The sequence below is a fragment of the Pholcus phalangioides genome, unplaced genomic scaffold (assembly GCF_987345545.1).
Source record: "Pholcus phalangioides strain wild (caught in Gottingen) unplaced genomic scaffold, Ppha-v1.0 ptg000007l_1, whole genome shotgun sequence".
Classification (NCBI taxonomy): Eukaryota; Metazoa; Arthropoda; class Arachnida; order Araneae; family Pholcidae; genus Pholcus; species Pholcus phalangioides.
Window position 1 is genome coordinate 32,661,946 of NW_028301600.1, and position 20,624 is coordinate 32,682,569.

The 20,624-nt window shown below is 32.4% G+C and overlaps 1 long non-coding RNA gene across 2 annotated transcripts in view; it reads left to right on the forward strand.

The window, feature by feature from the left end:
• The window catches only part of LOC149085192 (uncharacterized), a 59,765-nt gene that overhangs the window by 14,264 nt on the left and 24,877 nt on the right, over positions 1–20,624 (forward strand). Inside the window, exons 2-3 of one of the 2 annotated variants that reach the window (XR_016192817.1) lie at positions 18,544–18,627; positions 18,906–20,362. This is a non-coding gene — a long non-coding RNA (uncharacterized LOC149085192). Of the gene's footprint in view, positions 1–18,543; positions 18,628–18,905; positions 20,363–20,624 lie in introns of those variants that run through there. The other variant, XR_016192818.1, reaches the window with a different exon arrangement.

A 20,624-nucleotide genomic window follows, 5' to 3' on the forward strand; every position in this document is an offset into this window, starting at 1 on the left:
GAGTGTTGTACATATGTTTTTTTCCTGTTTTCTGCCCTTCATGTTTTGAAGAACTCGTTTTAAGAGTTTCTGACACCTCATCCTTCCTTGTTGTTGCAAAATTTAACAACCATTCCACATACCTACTGGTAAAAAAGCCCAATTTTTTTTTTTTTTGCTTTAAATAGCATTAACATTAAAAACAACATTTCTGAGAAATCATTCAGACTTATATAATTAATTAAAATAAAATATTTATTAATGTAATTAACACCATTCTCATATTAATTAATCTATAAATATTTCTCAAATTTTGAGAAAAACCAACTTTTGCAATTCAATTATTTTTTGCATAACTCGATGAATTATTTTGTGTTAGAAAATTCTTAATTTTATTATTAACCATATAATATAAAGGGATGTTTTCTCCAGTTCCTTTCAGTATGCTTAATTAGGAAGCTATTTTGCAAAAACTGTGATAAAAATTAGGTGAATATAATGTAATTAATGTGAAGCATAAATAATGCAGATTAATTAGTGATGATTTACAATATAACAGGATGATTATAACCAAAGTTCTGATTTCAAAACACTAAAAAAAAGAATCAGTGTCAGAATGACTTGAAAATTTACATGAATGTTCCTGAAGCAAAAGGAGAAAAAATACTTTATTTAAAATTATTGACACCACTATTCCAACACATGGGAAATTTGCTCGCAGAGTGAAAATGGTAGCCAGTCAGGCAAAATGATAATCAGCATCACACAATTTTCATAATTTATGGAAACATCACAAATATGAAGTAATTGAACAAATAACTACTCAAGAAACATTAAATATGTTGTCCACCGTGTTCTGGCTATGAGGTGAAAACACAAAAATGCTTGTTCAACAACAGATTAGAGTATGCCATGGTCATGATGTGGATGTGCGTGCAATTCACCAAAGTTTGCAATCCTACCACTGTTCTTAATATTTTGAGGGACCTCCCCACAGCCAGAAGTTGCAAGTTAAGGTCAGGTGAACTGGCAGCCGTCAAGGTGTCGTGTCATTCTGTTACTGTCAAAATGGTTCTTCAGCAGCTGCTTTACTGGTATTGCAATGTGCATCTTGATAAAAGTTGTGATATCCACACTCTGATGCTGTTGAAGTGCCGAAATGATGTGATTGCACAAAATTGATTATACTGCTGGCCAAGTACAGCATCATCTACTTGTACTTTTTTTTGAAAAAAATTTCCATTGCTTCCATGTAGCTTCCGTTTAGAGTAACCATGCAGATTTCCAAGTCATTCTGACAAGTTGTTCTATTGTATAATTTTGTAATTAAAACTTTAATTATAATCACCCTGTATATAGCTGATTATTTTTTATAAATCTGTTTCTACTATACAGTAGAACCGTGATTAACTGGGCTTAGTGGTGAAAGTGTAAAAAAAACAAAAACTATTGAATATTAATACTATGTGATATATAGTATGAGATGTGTTACTTCTTATGGGAAAGAAAATGGAAATGTCTGAGGTAAAATGTAATAACTACTAGTACACTGCTCTTTGTCCTTTAGGGACAGCTGATGTCTTTATTGGATTATAAGGCCACCTGTGTGTGTGTGTGTGTGTGCTCCCAGCATGATGGTGTCACTACTGTTGCTGCTTTTTTGTGAAGGAAAAAAAACCCCTGTGAGATAATACACCATACTACAGCTAGATGTGTGATGCAATCCTTATTCATGAATTTGCTAAAGATATAGAGCATCAGAATGTAGCCAAAGGTTAGAAAATGTGGCAAGAATGAGAAATTTTGGCTTCTGTATATAACTTTAAACAACTAAGATACTTCATATGAAAGATATGTATACATTCAGGCCACTTTTATGAGACTTTTTGAAGAAAAAAAAATCACTTATTCAATCTTAAGATATACCATTAGAATGTACCTAAAGAGTAGAAAATGTGGTAAGAATGAAAAGTTATGGCTAATAATGAACTAATATGATATTTTTCAAGAAAAAATATATATTTAAACCATTTTTTCATTTGTTGAGAAAAACCAAACTAGTTTTTTTTCAAATACCACTTGGTTTAAGCCAAACAACCCTTGTCACATACATCAGTGGAAACTGTTGTCACCAGATCATTTTCATCCATGATGTTCCTAGGTTCATCAGCAGGTAATTGGCAATTGGAATATTTATCTTTGTCCTCTAATTCATAATCTGAAAGTGTTTCTAAATATCCTACAGCTTTTTTTAATGTGAGATATCTTTACGCAATAGTTACACACAGCTGAACATAATTATACGATTGCTGATCTCAGTTTGACTAGAAGATTGTTTGACTTCCCAGAAAGCAGATTTCTGTGTGCCTAGAATTAATACACATGTCGAATGATGTCAACACCCTGTGGTTCGAACAGGAAAATCGAAGCAGCACACTGCTCATTAGATATCACTAGAATCTTGCTCCCTTTAAAGGCCACACATATCTTGTTCATTTGTAACAGTACAAAGAAACTAATCAATTTAATCTGAGATATTAAGTGGTAGGAACACACTAAATAATTTTCACTTTACTTCAAAATTGAAATTTTGGCAAATTTTAATCGAAATAGGGAAAAATACCCAAAAATGTCAAATTAAATAAGTTTATATTAACTTGAAGTTTCCAAATTTATTTCAGAAAATACTTTGAACTGTTCTCTATATATGATATAAAAAAAACCAAAAATGTTTGAATTAATTTTTATCTGATATTTTTGCAAATGAAAACTGTTCCATTTATGAAACATTGGCCTTTAAATGGTTAAGCACTGAAATACCTTATTTTTAGAATGATTTTTTAAGGCAGAGTTCTTCAATCTTTTTCTACTCGCTATCACTGCCTGTATCTATCATCAAAAGAAGAGCACCCTTTTCAGCAAGTTCAATACCAATGCATGAAATCAGGATGATTTCAACCCCAGAACACAATCTGTACAAGGTATTTAATTGGAACACTCAAGTGCTTGCAAGCATAAAATTGGACATAGCCGTCAGCACTGCGAGTGCTTCAGGGAGCAACAGGTTGAAGATGCCTGTTCTAGAGGGAAAAAGTTTGATCACATTTGAAGAAATTGCCTTCTAGTCTGAGCATAGTTTTTTTTAATATCTTACGTAGATAATACTGGCTTTTAAACTGATGTACATTCAACTGACTGTGAATTTAGATTTATCAACATAGGCCCATCCCAATTCATATAATAAAGATTTTACTGCTTAACTTCTCCAGCATTTACAAGATGTCTCACCTAACTTGATGCTTTCTTTTTTGGCAATGCTGAGATATCTCGCACTTATTTTGGCAATGATGTGTCAAGAGATTTCTCAGTCAAACATGTTTTCTATCCCCCTCCAACCTGTTAGATCAATTTCCACTGGGCGCGTAGCCAGCTTTTGTTTACTTTTTAGTAACAGAAAAATAGAGACAGTGGTTAAAATCTCTCTATCGATCGGGATAGTAAAGAAACATGCGTGAAGCATAAATAAAAGAAAAAGTATTTCTCTTCCTAGGTTTATCATTCTCAGAGTTGAGAGGGGGAAGGCTCTATCACCTGCACAAAATCAGAAGGAAGTCATGTTTGTGATAAATGTAAAAAAACCTCTATAGCAGCGCTTGAGAAATTTTAAAAAAAATGGAAGCCAAACTTTTTAGGAGCCAAGTACTTTTTTCCCAGAGGAAAGTGGTCCAAGATATTTTTTTCTTTCCACAATTTGAGGATCTTTCCATGTTGGTTTGTCCTCAGACTCCAAGTTGGCAATCACCATGTAATAACACACAAGAAATTTTAGGTGCCAATAGAAATTTTTTAGTTGCTACCTGACTGACACCTGGGATTTGTCATGTCCTGCTCTAAAGTAGCATAATAGATTGTTTAGGAATCATAGCCCCATTACTATTTCTCCAATATACAGTGAAACCTTGCTAAAATGATAAATATCTCTACAAAATGATTTTTTTTTTCCAAATTTTATTTGGAATTGCCTTTAATCTAATCTTAAACTACTCTTAATATAATTTAATTTATTGTAAAAAATCAGTCTATAATGTTATTTTTTAAAATTTATATATGATGGATATAAATTTTTTAAGAGATTTTAAAATTGCTGCAACAATATTTTTCTATATCTTGCTCAAGATCACTTTTGTTGCGTTTTCAACATTGAACACATAACATCAGTACTTTTTGAACCACTTGTCCCCCAAAGGTATCAATGAAATTGACTCTGTTATACAATACAAATACAACGCCACAACAGGCAAATTGCCCAACGAGGTGGCTGACTTAAGAACATCATGGATCCCCGAGCCCCTACCTACTACTGCTACACCACACATGCACCCCCCCCCCCCCCCGCGGAACCCCCCAACGAATCGGTACATGCGGGAATGTGCGTGTACGTGTAGTGCAACCTGACGTAATGTTTGTTTCTGTGTAATGCTTGTTATGTGTAGTGCTGTCATCTGCCCCCAGTTTTACTAACTATGAGTGAAGTGTTATGGTTGAATGATTTACCGTTGTAGGACTGTTGCTCTCTGTGGCGAGACTTTTTAACGGGGAGATCGGCTCGCATTTGCGCCTTGAAGTTGGGAACCACAGAAAACCAACTTCAGCCGACCACCACTGTGGGGTTCGAACCCGGATCCTCGCATCGCGAGTCCGGCACTATAACCACTCGACCACCACAGCGACCACTGTTGCGACTTTCTGTGTAAGACATAAACTGCCTAAATAGTGTACTGCTGTAAACTTCTTTACAGGATGAAACACCTGAATATTATTAATTAACCCTCTCACCAGCATTGACAAGATACCTCGTGTCTTTAAAGCCACTTATTTTAGCATTGACAAAACCAAGTTAATTCCTCAGCACTTCTCCCTATACCCTTTACTTTGCACATGCTGAAAATTGAAAGATGGCCTACTCCATTAAAAAAAGAGATGACATTTTACAAAGGGTTTAGTGATTTGTCATGAAAAAGTTAACCATGCCTGTACGGATGATTGAAAATTTACTTGATAATTAATGAATAAAATATATAAAACATACGACATGAACAGAAACATTAAAAAAAGACAAATATACAACATAAAAGATATAAAATTATCACTGTCAAATAAACAAATACGTAAAGATAAAAATCGAAAACAAAAAAACACACATACACAACACAAAAAAGACAAAGTTCTTAATGCATCGCGAGAAATGTAATAAACAAAACATTAGATAAAAAATGAAACTCGCACATACAATAGACAACACAAACAAGAACAATTTTTTTAATTGAAAAAATATACATAATTAAAGTGGCAAAGCTAAAGTGAATAAACTTTATTGTGCTCCTCCTAAAGGTCAAAATAAGAGTACATCGTCTATTGAAATTAATAATTTGAATAATGATTTTTTTAAATGCTGCGTGTGTGGGTATATTTTATATCTCTAGTGGTGTGAATTATATAATTTTGGAGCTAAATAATAAAAATGTTTACGAAAAATTTCTTTCCTAAAAGTAGGAATACGGTAAATGATATGAGGTCTTCCATCGTAAACATCTTTTAAACTGCATCAGCCTTTATTACGGTTTAAGAAAAGAATAATACAAAAAAGAGCATTATGGCGTAAAGGAAGTTGATTAAGATTTCTAAAAATTGTAGAAGAATGAGACTGACCCCGATTTTTTTGTATTGAAAATAAAGGCAATAAATTAGTTTTATATATATATAATCACCACCCCATATCATTGTACCATAATTTATAAGTGAATAAAACCAAGCATAGTATAGGTCTTTTAAGAAATTAGTGGAAACTTTCTTACCTATATAATAAAAATTATATAAAACAAAACGAAGTTTTTTAAGTAGTTCATGAACATGAGATTTCCATTTTAAAGTATTTAATACTATTTACTTCTTGAATTGCAATCGCAGTGACAATGAGGTTGAAAATCGCAAGCTAGGGTGTGAAATTTAAGATTAAGATGTAAATCAGATTGCATGAGATTGAAATTAATGTATTTTGTCTTCTGTAAATTTAATTTTAAATCATTAGCATTGAACATTTTTGAATTAATATGAAATCGTGCTTAATATGATTTCTTAAGGCTGTCATTAATACAGAATCATCGGCATAAGTGATCATGGAACTGTCAAATTCTAAATTACAGAGATCATTAATGAAAATCAGAAAAAGCAAAGGACTCAATATAGATCCTTGTGGGACTCCTCTATTTATATGGACATAATTACTCAAATTATCCTGTATTTTGACTCTTTATTCTCTATTATATAAATATGAAGTGAACCAATTTAAAATATGTCCCCGAATACCAGCTGAATTGAGTTTATGAATGAGAATATAATGGTTCACATTGTCAAAAGCCTTTAAAATATCTAAAAATATTGCAACAGCAAATTTGTTCTTGTCAATGCCATTATAAATAAATTTCAAAAAGGCCAAAAGGGCATTTTCAGCACCTCGTCCTTTTATGACTTGGTTTTTAGCAAAAAATTCACAGAATACAAAAAATTATATATTCTAATTGAAAGAATTTTTTTAATAAGTTTAGGAAAAACTGGTGCAATTGAGATAGGCCTATAATTCAGTAGAGAATTTTTATCGCCAGCTTTAAAAACAGGAGTAATAGTGGCTTGTTTCAGTGACTCAGGAAATACAGCAAGTTGAAATGAGGTATTTATGAACTTTGTGATAAATGTGACATTATTTCCAGAAAATTCTTTAATGAAATTATTATTATTATTTAAAAGTATTATGTATCTCAAGATCGACTACGTCAAAAAATCAAAGGAATTTAGGGTAGGTGCAAGGTATTTTTTAAAATCATCATTGTTACCAAATAAAGACATATTATGACTTATATGATCAAAGTGGGAGTTGAATGGATTTGCAAGTTCTAGAGTATCAACAGAATCTGGCAACACAATAGCTTTATTTTGGTTTTTCACAATACTGTTAATAAATTCCCATTTCTTTTTTTTTTGTATCACATTTCATAAACTGTTGCTTGTAATATTCATTTTTAAGTAATTTAATACACAATTTAAGCTCATTGGCTGTGCATCGACACGCTGTTCTGTATATACTGTCAAATGGATATTTCTGCATTTTTTTATACAGTTATTCTTTTCTACAAACCATACGTATCATACAATATTTAAAATTATTTTTAATAGAATTCAATACAAATGCAAAAATGTTATATTGCGTATCGATATCAACATTATCCTTCCAATTGTATTTATAATTATTTAGAAAATTAGAAAGCATGTTTTTGTCGATTACTGTAAAATACCTACAATCAGAAGTTTTTGAGCTTGGAATTGTATCATGGCTCAATTTCATAACTATGGGAAAATGATCAGTTAGATTATTAATAATTATTCCAGAAGAAATAGTGGATGGGTTATTTTGTGATTTAAAAGAAATATAATCGCGCGAGCGATGCGAGTGGATGTATCTCTCACTCTAGTAGGTTTATTTATCAGACACTTAAAACCATATTGGCTTAGACAGTTCAGGTAATCATGGACATCAATACTGTTTGTAAAAATGTCTATAATTAAATCCCCAATAATTATAATATTATCAAAATTAAGATTGGAGCTCATTATTAAATTCAGCTATTGTGAATTGGTGAGAACGATAGATAGATAAGAGTGCAATATTAAATTCCCTACTGAATAATAGGATACATTCAGTAATATATATATATAGTGAAATGAATATCAATCTGATTAAAAATCAGATGCAATCAATTATTAAAATCAAATATTTGAAACAATGCAGCGAACCACAAACTTACAACATGACGGTGTCCCATATTCTACAGGACTGTCAGAGTGGCCAGATTTTTTGTTGTTCCAACTATTTTATACACTTATCCCATTTTTTTCAACAAAGCTTATCTGAATTTGTAATGATTACTAAACTAGTTAATGATGATAGTTTTTTGAGCTTACAAATCATAATAATTATGGTTAGATTTAAATTAACAGCAATTTCCAGTATTCTTTCATTTCCTAAGAATTTTTCAGCAATTTTATCAACTATTGTTGATTTATGGTTACATTTTGCCAATGCTTATGGCAACGTTTTTGGTGACAATCGATGATGTCCCATATTATGCCATATTTAAGAGAGATCCTAGCTTCCTATACTGAATGAAATATGGTCACCAAGTCATGACGAATGTTTGTTTCAAGAAATACACTTTTTTTTGCCATTTGCAGCAGTTCTTTATTTCAGCAAATTTTGCAATGTTTTGCAAATTTGTCATAAATTGCATTTTTGGCTACAAGTGATATTTATGGTCGCAATTTTCCTCTATGAGATATGGTGATGCCAAGTATGAAGCTGTAATTTTTATTTGAACCCATAAGGATGTTACTAACATTAATCACACCAATTTTATTTTATTACTAATTTCTATTACAACAATCAGTTTTACAAATGATTTGGAAGCAAATTATCAAGTCTGCCTGCGAACCACCTGTACCATCATCACGGACCTTAAAGAAGACATGTTGAGAAACCGTTGAGAAATGCTGTTCTATATGAATCAAAATCTTTATTGCTTGGTCCAAGACCATCGGCAAAACAACCATGTGGCCGAAACTTTAAAGCTGTTATGAACACAGATTCATTCATTTCATATATTAGACATACTATATACAGCTTTACATTAAATTTATATACAAAGATAATATACAAATTGCATGCATGGACAAGTAAAAAAGTTAACAAAACTTTTTATGTGAGATTGCTAAAATAGATAGCTAAAATTTCAGAATTTTCATCAGCAACATGGAAAAAGTTCACCAAGTCCTGGATAAGTTAAAAAAAGAAAGCTATCATAGATAATTTTTCTTGAAAAAAAGAAATATATGCTTGGCTATCAAAATATTTGGCTGGTGTCAAAACTTCTTTTGAATTTGTAAAGCTCTGCCATACAATCAAATCATTCCATTCCATGAAAACATTTATTATAAAGAAGCAATTAGAATTTAAAGCAAATATGTGAGTGTTCCAGTCGAAATGTTTTGTAAAAAAGAATTCCTCTGTAAAGTTTATGTTGTCACAGTATTATTTTATTGTGTGTTTTTTGTGTGAAAATTTTCAAGTATTTAAATTGCATTCTCTGAAATTTGTTAATGCTTTATCATAATTAATTGATAAACACTAGTAATATTATGTATAGTTTTCTACACATAAGTTAAATTAGGCAAAATCATCACTCTGGATGCAGTCAAAGACAGGGCCATCTTACTGTATGGCCTACCCAAACACAGCCTGTGTGCTTCAAGTGCATAGAAGAGCTTCATGATTATGTGATTTGGTACTTCACTTTTTGATAGTAGATATTAGAGTAACTGGCAGGATGATATTTCTAGTCAGATAGGGCCCCGGTATGCTCTAGGGATGACCCTGAGCTCATGATAACCTCACATTACCCTTAACATCAATTGTGGCAGGATAGTACAAGGGCCACAGTGGCCCTGCTTTGCCCATGGTGCTATTAAGATAGATGGTCCTAGTCATAGGATCACTTGTAAGTAGATGGTGAGTGCAGTAGCCTGCTGAATCACTTTCTGATGATTTGCAATAGGAGGTCAAAAAAGGGAATTACATTTTTCTTGTATATACATAAAGGTATATTCCCAAATATTTTGTGCAGCTAAAGGGTGCATATGCACCTCAAAAGCTTCATTTAAAGAATTTCTAATAAATTAGTTTGTGTATGGAAGTCCTGTATGAATATATATTCTGTAAGGTACCCATGAATATCTGAATAATGCATGTTATCTGCTCAAATTGCAATAATCTTTTTTTTAATTTGTAGATCTGCCTGCTCACTGTGGGGAGACTTGTTAATGCAAGTTGGCCTGTCATTAAAAGCAGTGTTCCTCAACCTTTCACAGCTGCAGACCAATGAAAATACTTGAAAAATTACGCGCACTGGCGGAAATAATTTGTGGGTGGGCCAAAAATAAATAAACGAGAAAGATAATAAGCAGAACGACAGTGTGATGACCAAAGATGCAAATGAAGTGATGCTCGTTCGTGACGTAAATAGCGCGCACCGAGTTCTCTATAAAAACTACTGTAAGCACAGTGTGCGCTGAGTTGGAATTGGACTAGAAATATAACTGGTTGTTGTAATTGAATGTGCGCGTATGTATCTCAACTTAAATGATTGATGTTTTAGTTAAACATCGATGTGTACTTGCAAGCTGCAAGTTAAAATAATATATTTGCATTAAAAATTAATTATAGTTAGATCATTGCGGATCCTTGCATCACTCGGACATCTTAATGGCGATGAGTTGGAGTAATTTGAACCCCGAAATTAAATTTGAAGATGTCCAAAAATTCTGAATTTCCCGAAGTAAATTTGAAAATGGAGCAGCCTGAATCTCAAAAAAACAATTTGCAGTTGGAGCCGTTTAATGATGCTAATGATAAGTGGTCTACATATGTCAAACATTTGGAGATGTTTTTTGAAGCAACTGGTATACCGGTGGATAAATATGTTCCCACGATGCTAACTTTGTTGCCGAGCAAAACTTATACATCATTGCGGATCCTTGCATCACTCAGACATCTTAGACAGGAAATAAGTTAAAAAAGAAATAATTTTTGTAGACAAGCAAAAAATAAATAAATGAGAAAAGTAATTTACAGACAGGAAAAAATATATATATATGAGAAATAATTAGCAAACCTTCTGGCAGGTTAAGACAGAAATAAAAACTAATGAAGAGATGGTAGACTATAATTTTTAAAATAAATGTGTAAAATTATGTAGTGCTGTATGAATTTTCGCAGAATGACAGGAAATTCTATATTTTTGTGAAAGCTTAAAAAAAAAAAATTCACATGCACAGTTTGGGGACCAGTGGTTGAAGAATTCGTTTTTAAAGCCTTAAAGTTAGGAAAATAAACTTCTCTCTCAGCCCTAAATTACTATACTCCCTACAAAAATCAAAGGCTGGCTTTTTTGATGTGAAGCCATCAAAATACTCACTTGAGTGCACAACAGCTGGCATTGTGAACCTGATTATATGCAACTTAAATTTAAATTGATTATTACCAACAAGTTGTAATGGACCCCCACGTGTAGGAGAACGACTAGCCTATTGGCTAACATCAACCTTTATTTTTTACGGTGTGAATTGACTAGAAATTTTGCAAGTCATCCCACTAATAAATTACAGATTTACTAGAGTGTGAAAAGACCTAAAATCATTTTCATTTTTACCGTTTGTCTACTCAATAATACTGAAATTTAATTATAATAATTTCTATTTGTAAGAAAAATAAAGCAGAATAATTTGAATAAGCATTAAGAATATGGTCTCTACATATAAAAAAGGAACCGTGTGGAGAAAAACTCAAGCCATCTATATAAAAGCTTGAAAATTTTAAAACTTGTTTTTTTACAAGTGGATGTTTTTTTTTATATTTGTATATGAGACATGTTCAGAAAGTTACTGCATAAAAAAATTGGATACGATTTTTTTTTTGATAAATTCAGTTTTTACAAGTGAGGTCACTCCCTGACTTACAATACAAACAGGTTTTGCTCTTAGCATTATAATTCAAAATTGTGTCAAATAAAGTTTCTATTTTTGTTTTGGATTAGAAATAGTGCAGTTCTTTTCAAATCATAATGAGGAGCCTAAGTTGTGTGAAAACATAATGCTAAAAAAAAGTCTCCAGCAATCATCTAAAAAAAATGATAAAAATCTTGCAGATTGCCTTACAATATTAAGTATTTCAATAATTTTCAAAGAAAAAGTTGTCCAATTGAGATTGAAAAGCATGTATATTTTTAATTTTTAAAAAATTTTCTCATAACATGGAAGATCTTTCTCTTCACTTTCTTAAATTTGCCTGCATAATCATCTGTGGGTCTTTGGGGATTTTATTAAAAATCCAGAGCTAAATTGTTTTCAGAAAATGTTCCTGAACCTAAAGTCTATGGTTTCCTCCTTTGTTTTTTCTTCTTCAGCTACTTTGGCAGACTCTCAAGTCCAGGCCTTTAGCCAGAAATTTCGTTCGGAGGGGGACCACTTGCATTTTGGGAAGAAGGAACCAAAGTGATGGACCAATAGATTTGACCATCTTTCCCTCCATTTTTTACAGCCATTTTCTCACATTTCGAGAGGGAGGCAGACCCCCCAAGTCCCCTCTCTCACTACGGCCTCATCTATGTCCATCAAGTTATTTCAAATTAAGTGATTCTTCCTCGCCAGGTTTCAATGTATGGACTATGTCCTTGCTTTTCTTTTCTAACTCTTGCTATATGAACAAGCTCATTTTCCTTAAGATTTTCTAAATTGTTTACAATTTTTAGATGCTTTTTTTCCCAAATACTTTTCATGTAATGTCTAGAAACTTTGTCCCATTCAGATGCCATATTATGACTGACATGCACTGCAATATTCCCTATATGTTTTTTTTATTGTATTATTATTTCCTATCTATTTCGAAAGTGCCTTAAGGATAGTGTACTGTACTTTATAATTTTTACATACATTTACATACATATTACATGATATTCATTTCAAGATATAATTCTCTGTGATCAGGGCTGTAAGTTTTTCGAATTTGAATATCTCAGTGAATATTGACCTTCAAAACATGAAATGTTTTAGTTGTCATCTGGAGAGACAGGGCAACAACTTTATAATTGTATTTTAAGGCACAAATTGACCGTATAAAAAGTTTTTATTTTTATTTTAATAATTATACAGCTTCTTGAAACATGGGTGGCATATCTGAATACTGCATGTTATTTGGAAACTTTTTTCTAATTGGAAGTATGTCTCGAGGATCAACGGTTCACCAGTTAAATGCCATACACCCTGTTTGCTATACACCCTGTATATATACGTTAAATGGCCTCATATATGGAAAGTGGCAGCAATCAACTAAAAGCTCTGGAATGACATCAGAGCTACCAGATGGCAACATATATGTAGAGAAAGAGATGTCCTCTCCACTTGTTAATATAAGAATCTCTGTGGAGGCAGAGATGAATTTTCTTCTTAAAACAATCATCTCCAAATTTAACCAGTCTTTTGAGGAATCTTGTATTAGCAAGTGAGGAGGACATCTTTCTCTGCGTATATATATCGCCATCTGGTAGCCCTGATGTCATTCATGAGCTATTAGATGATTACTGCCTTCATCTATGTATGAAGCCATTCAACATATGTATATGTGTTCCAAGGAAGAAATATTCTATCTGTTTTTCCCATAGTTTAGGAGTAGAGTACTCATCCGTCAAACAAGAAACCAAGATTCGAGTCTCCATGGAGGCAAAGATGAGTTTTCTTCCTAAAATCATCTCTAAATTTAACCAGCCTTTTGAGGAATTTTGAGCCTCTATGTTGTCTAGGGTGTGGAGTCTCAAAATGTTCTGTTCACTTAGTCTCATACAGTGATGGTCACTCACGGGAAAATTTCCATATGCTTTGCTTTAAAAATTAAACAAGAGAATAATTTGAAGATAAAAATCACAATACAACACCTTTCTTGAGTTATTCACATTCCTTTCTTTGAAAAATTATTTTCTGTTCATATATCTCTAAAGCATATGGCAGAAGGCATGAAAGGGTTTAAACAATGCAGCTAACTAAGAAGAGATCTTAAATAATATTAAACAAGATTTCTCTGTCTAAAAGAAATATGTACAGTACCAGTTAAATAGCAATATAGTTGAAACTGAAGCAGGGCAAGACAAATCCCTCTGGTCCACCATTAAAGTCTTAGGGTAAGTGCTAGTTAAAAGACATTGCCCGAGTGTCATGGTGGTAAGATGCTCGTCTACCACTGTTGTTTTCATGATCCCAGGTTCAAACCCAAGGGAGGATATAGATAAGATATTTTCCCTAACTAGCTTGAGACAACCACCGATAGATAATTCCTTCATTTCCATCCAATCTCGTTAATGGCATTAAATTGCAATGTAGTGATATGTCCAGAGTTGGTGTTTGGTGAAGTGTAGTAGTTGAAAATATCAAAACATAGGAAAACTTGAAAATAGCATTCCATAAAAACAGTTTTTAAACTTGCATGAATGAATGAATGCCAGAACTCTGCTGCCAGACTTATCCCATTGCCGAGATCTTTCCCAGCCCAGTTTCATGGCAGAATTTGTTTTTTTTTACTGCCATGAAAATCAACAGTTTACTGAGATCAGTATAAAATGTCAGAAATCCTGTAGTATCTATATCCTCTGGTATATTCAGGAACAAAAAGAAAGTTTTAAAATATGTTTGATGGAAAGTGAAAGTTTTCACATGTGGTATTAAAAATTTATACCAAACTTTGCCTTGACTTAGCTCTGAAATGTTATTACTGATTGAAATGGCAAACAAAAAGATTTTTAAATTCCTTGCATACGCTTCAACACACAATGGGTGCCTTCTTCGGAAGAAAGAGATGGTTAATAACTGTCCATATGATCTTGCTGACCTGTGGTTCCACCAGGATTAGCTTCCCAACAGCACTCAGTTAGTAAGACAGTACTTCTCCATATGTTTTTCAGTATGTAGAATGATAACATGTCTGATCAATTTATTTTGGCCTTAGCATCCTAATTGAACAGAGGTGCTACCATTCTGGTAGCAGAGCAACCCATGAAAAAGCATCAGACTAATCCCTAGATTAGCAACATCCTATGGTCAATTAGGTTTGATATCTCTCCTTCAAAAACATTTGCCCATTGTGTGTCAAAATGTACCTAAGGAATTTAAAAACCTTTTCATTTTCGGCTCTGTTGGTAATAGTTGTCACTTGGGTTATTCAGATAAATCAGCTATGGCAAACTCTCACCATGCAAGGTATCTACAATATTCATTTCCAATACACTATTATTCTTTCAGAAAGAACCTCTATTTCACTCGTTTAAACTGTGAGGCCATAGAAATTTCCAAACATTACAATAATACCAACAAGAAGGAAGAGGACCCCTTGGATTAAACAAAATCTGACAACTGGCATTGTTGAAAATCAAAGAGAAATAGCAAGAGTGAGATGATTTTTGATTTCTTCTCAGCCCATTGTATGAAAGAAAGACTTTTTCCTGGATATTATGACAAGGTGAACTCGGAAAGAAAAGTCTCCTGGTCTCTGTCAGGAATCAAACCCAGTCCTCTTGCAAACCGGGCAAACGTGCTATCCATACACACCACAAGAGACACATCTCTCTTTATTTACACACTATGCCGTAATGTGCTGAAGTAGAGGCTCAGTGGCCTCCCCTAACTTCAGAAAATTACCCCCAGGTGGCGGCAGTAGCATAAATGAGATGATTTTTCTCTCAGCCTAATGTATGAAGGAAAGTCTTTCAGAGAGAAATAGTTAAAAAATTTCAATCAATAGAAAGAATTGGCTGTTTTAGTGTAAAAAAAGTAATGTTATGTTCAGTACTGTTTTTTTTTTCTTGTTCTTTCTTAATTTCATATGATTATGTGGTAAAACTCAATTTATTTAAAAATAGTCTTGAAATTGAATTAAAATGAAGTCAAGGTTCATTATGAAATCACCAGCTATAACATCAGTGGCAGTCCCAGCCAATTCCTATAAAGATCAATGTGACAGCCTTTCAGATATGTATACAACAGATTTTTCAGTACTTTCGCTTATACTTTTATTGTGTTTTTCCAACAAATTCTCAGAATTATTGGTGAAAATGTCCTCTCCACTAAATAAATTTATGTTAGTATCTTTTTCATCATTAACTGTTGCAATAAAATCTCTTGAAAATGCCATATCTTTTCTAATGAAGTAGGCTTTCTTCTGATTTTCAGCAGGTGCAATTTAACGGGTATAGAAAAATGTGTTCCATTGGGAAGTCAACTTTATAAGATAGATGGTAATGTCAAACATTTTGTGTAAGAGTTTAGAATAGCAGTAGATACTCAATCCAGAAAGTGGTGGCTTTTCAAGCAATCCTTTTATTTAAAACAAATAGCTGCGATATTCAGCAACTAAGTTCTATTGATGTTGCTTTAATGTTGTATATTAATGAGTTTTATTCACACAACATCATTCGTTTTTGATAGTGCAGTCTGTTGCTACTTTTTATCACAAAAGTATTTTTGCCAGAGTTCCGATATCACATGCAGTGTCACCATTTATTTGCCAAGTAATTTTTGTATTTTACTCAGGATTGAAATTGGTGTTACAGTTACCTCTTAGGTTCACACTAAATTTGCATCTCAAATCAAAAACCAAACCATCAGTAATATTTTGTTATGTTCTCCCTGATACTGTGAAGAACTTTGTGAATTGGTTTTTTTTTAAATATTTACACAGGTTTTTCATGGTGTTACACGTGATAAATTGGCTCATCTAATTTGATGGCCTTCCTCGGGTTGAAATCATAAAAGATGTTGATAGGATCTTGAGACAATTTTAACATCATCTTATGATGTCAATCACAAGAATCAGGGAAACATTGTCAGGAATTCAGTCACTATGGCTTTTCTGTGCTCACAAAAATTATCATGAAATAAATAATATTGTTAGTTGTAATGGATCATGGTTTATGAACATTCTTATTATTTTGTTTATGAAAATGCATGTGTAGATAGCACCAGATAGATAGCATTTTATTTTAAGATCTCTTCAACACTAAACACAAGTTTTCAATAAATTTTGGCAAATGATGAAGGATTGTAAACTATAAAAATTTACTTATACATTAGGTGAGTCTACTAGCTATTCGCTGCTACCAAAGTCGCTCTGTGTAACAATGTTATCTGGTAAGCTCACCACTCATTTTGCTAGTGCGAGTAAAGTTGAAGGGTGGGAGACTTTTCTGGCTACTCGCGTTTTTAGCTAAATAATGGGTGCAGTACCAGTTTGGCTATTTTTCCTTCTATTCACTTTGGCTTGCAATGAAAGAGAAAGATGGCAAGAAAAAGAAAAGGGGGAGAAGTGAGATGCTAGCTCATCTAGTGAACGATTTTGTTAGTCATGTGTAATTAAAACTTGCTAGGCTGGTTGAAACCAATTCTCTCCCAGCTACTTTACTCTCCAGCGAATAGCTAGTAAACTTGCCCAATGTAATTGAGCCTTCACAGAAATTTGTTGTATTAAAATAACTTTTTACCCCAAGAAGTCATTTAGAATTTCATGAAATATGGATAAAGAAAAATTTTTCTTGTGTGTGTTTACTGTAACAAATTTTTTGAGCTGTTTTGAAAAATTATTTGTTGCCTTCAAATTTTCAATGCAGTGTTTTAAATACAAAGCCCAAAACAGGCATAATGTCCATGGAGGTTGTGGAGGAAAAGATGCCCATAAAAAATGTAGATAAACCATATTTTTTATGGGCTTCCAACTAGCACCTACTCGCTACCAACTAGAACCAAGGACAATTGTGCTATGTTGTAGCCACTTTATCAGTTAACAACTTGTCATTCTAATTACTTATTTAGTTGAAACACATCTCAAGGACAAACACTCTCGTGAAGCCCCAGGGTCTAGAGACTTTTTTGAAAACCACTGCTCTAATGTATCACAATAAGAGCCTCTTTAGCCCCTTAACTGATGCATTTTTAGTAACATGTATAGGTTATGTATAGTTTTGGTTTCAATGATAACTATATCTTTGTTCAGATTCCGGAAATGGGGGAATTATAAATGAGAGGTGTGATTATGATTTTGTGTACCAGCCAAAATTCTCTTCTCAGTATATCATTTACTTGAAAAAACCAATATTTTTTTTCACTCTTCTTTTTTACTTGTGAAAGAAGAAAAAATTATTGCTGAGATAAATTAAGAAAAAAAATTAACCTGACTCACTCTACGACAAAAAATAATAATTAGCATGAATGTTTATGTTCTAACTACAGGGTGATTTATATAAGATCGGAAAAACGTTATAAGAGGTGTGTGTGTTGTTAGTATAATACACCAATATAAACAATTTTCATCAAAGAATGCATGGTCCAACATGAAACGCAAACGCGCCAGCACATTCAAAACGGACACTTCGCAAACATTAAAACACATTTCTGTTGAAATATCTTGGAGAAAAAGAACACCCTGCATGGAAATGTAACATGGGGAAGAAGAAGAAACAGTATACAAATCTGCATCACAGTGAATAAAAAGCCCTGTGAAGTTATTCCAGCATGCAACTGTTCTAACAGTTGTAATGTACATAAATTGAGATATGCAGAGCAGAAAATTAAAGGTTGTGACACAAAAGTGTTTAAATATGTTTTCAATCTCTAAACATGCAAAAAAACGTACAAAGTACAGTGTCTGTATTCCACATTAGGTTGATTAGGTTGACAATAATTGAATTAGAGCAATGAATAAATGCTCAATTTTCATTATTGTTATCAAATTCCTGGACAAATTATGTTTGCTACAGTGAAAAACCATTATTTCATTCTAATTCGTTTTCATTCAGTACATTATATAAATTGATATCAGTCTTTTGAATGTATTATGTTATCCTTATTAAACCTTGCTTTTGCCAGCATGCCAGGAATGGATCGGACTCAAACTTTACAAGAGGTGGTTTCCCTAGATTTTTATGGCATGCTGGACAATAGGGGAATATGGTAAATATTTCTATTTTCCAGCATGATAAATAAAGTTCATTAACAGTAGTTGAAATTGAGAATTTTACTCAATGCTTTGCTCATTTAAGTAGTAAGCATCTTCAGAAGTCTTTCTGAACAATTATTCATGAAATATTTTTCTCCTCAAATTTTAATATTTTTGAAGTAATATAGTGCTTTCAATTCAAAATTGTACCCACCAGAAAACCATAAATTTTTATGGTGTGATTTTAAACTGAGCACAATGACAAAGTGTGTGTTTTTATTTTTTTTCACAGCAATCTCAAAAATAGTATGGTCATTTTTTGGGAATTCCGAGAATCCAAGTCAGAAAAAAACTATAGTTAAGCATGTTTAAACAGGTTTTTCAATATCATGATATGAATAATGCTCTGAGTTTATGAAGTTTATCTGTTTATTTTTTTTTACCCAAAACTTTTGCCTGTTTCCTTTCTCAGTCATGAAAATTGGTTTTGTAAGTAAAAAAATTTTACTTGAATTTTTCTATCTCCAATGTAATAAAGAGAATCTAGATTTTTTTGTAACAAAATATATACATTTACATTTAAAGTACTCTAGTAAAACCTTCCGAATGTATGTTGGAGTAAGAGGTTTCAAAAAGAAATTTTTATGAATTTGGAATGATATGTCTATGAAAATGTGACTGATATTATATATAATTTTAAATATTGTATCATATTAACACTTTGACTACCGCCACAAGAACAAGAAAAATCCTCTTCTTGGTAGTCAATTATAGAGGTCCAATTGTATGTATATATTTATACACTGACAATTATTAGTTTAATGATGAAATGGTTATTAATTATTATTAGTTAATTAAAACCAGTTACAGTTGCTTACCATTGAAGTTAATTGTATTTACCATGTTTTTGCCATGGTATTAACCAGTAAACATCCAACTGTGACAACACATAACATGCCTGAGAGCATGACTACTGTAGTTGGTAAAATATACAAGTAGCGAAACTTGATGTATATATTCCAATTTGGCAATTTAAGAAATCACTTATTATGGGTATGTGCCTTTTGACATATAAATGCTAGTCAATTATTACGTGTATGAATGTTATAATTATTGCTTTTGTGTAAGGACATTTTTCTATGTTGTTGAGTGTTTATATAAGTGATGATAGTGGGTATTTTATCTAAACACTATGTTTTTATTTTGCTTAATTTTTTCTGAATTCAGATAAAAATCAATTGTGGCTTTGTAGGGGAATAGACCGAACTATTTTGATGTGTAGATATACAGTATACAATTTTTTGTGCCTTAATTTACAAAATAATAGGGTTTTGCTATGGATTGCTGTGAAAAGTACAATACATAGAACATGTAAGAACTCATAATATTATATTAAATTCTGCACTGGAAAAAAGATTGACATGTATACAACAAGGTATGTGTCAGTATTTTATAGTAACGTGTGCATATAATGATAATGTCCACAATCTTTCAGAATCTTTTTGGCACTGAAGTACTTTTGTACTTTCTATCTTGATATTTTTTCCAAGCATTTTTGATGTTTTGTTTAATTTCATACATATTTGTATCATCTGTAGGTAATTTCAAAATAACTATCTCAATTTCCAAATGACTAAACTTCAAATTCATTTTCCTATGAATTTTGCATAAATCGTATATGCGCTTAACACATGTGGGAGCTTGTACCTTCAGATCTGTTTTGAAAAAATAAAGGCCTTTGGAGCTTTTTGTCTACTTCGTCTTGTTTTTTTATTCGGTTTTGAAATACAGATATATTTTCTTCTTTTTTTAAACCCCCTTTAAGTGGCATTGGTGAAATATTTCACCTCCTTATAATTCTCTCATTTTAAAATTGACATACCCAGGTATTTTGTAAAGTTGAACACTTTTTCCTACACCCCATAGTTAGCACCTGCTGAAAATTAGAGGAAAGCCTACTTCTCTTGTAACAGCTTCTCTACCGCCAAAGACTTTGAAACTTTGTTACTGG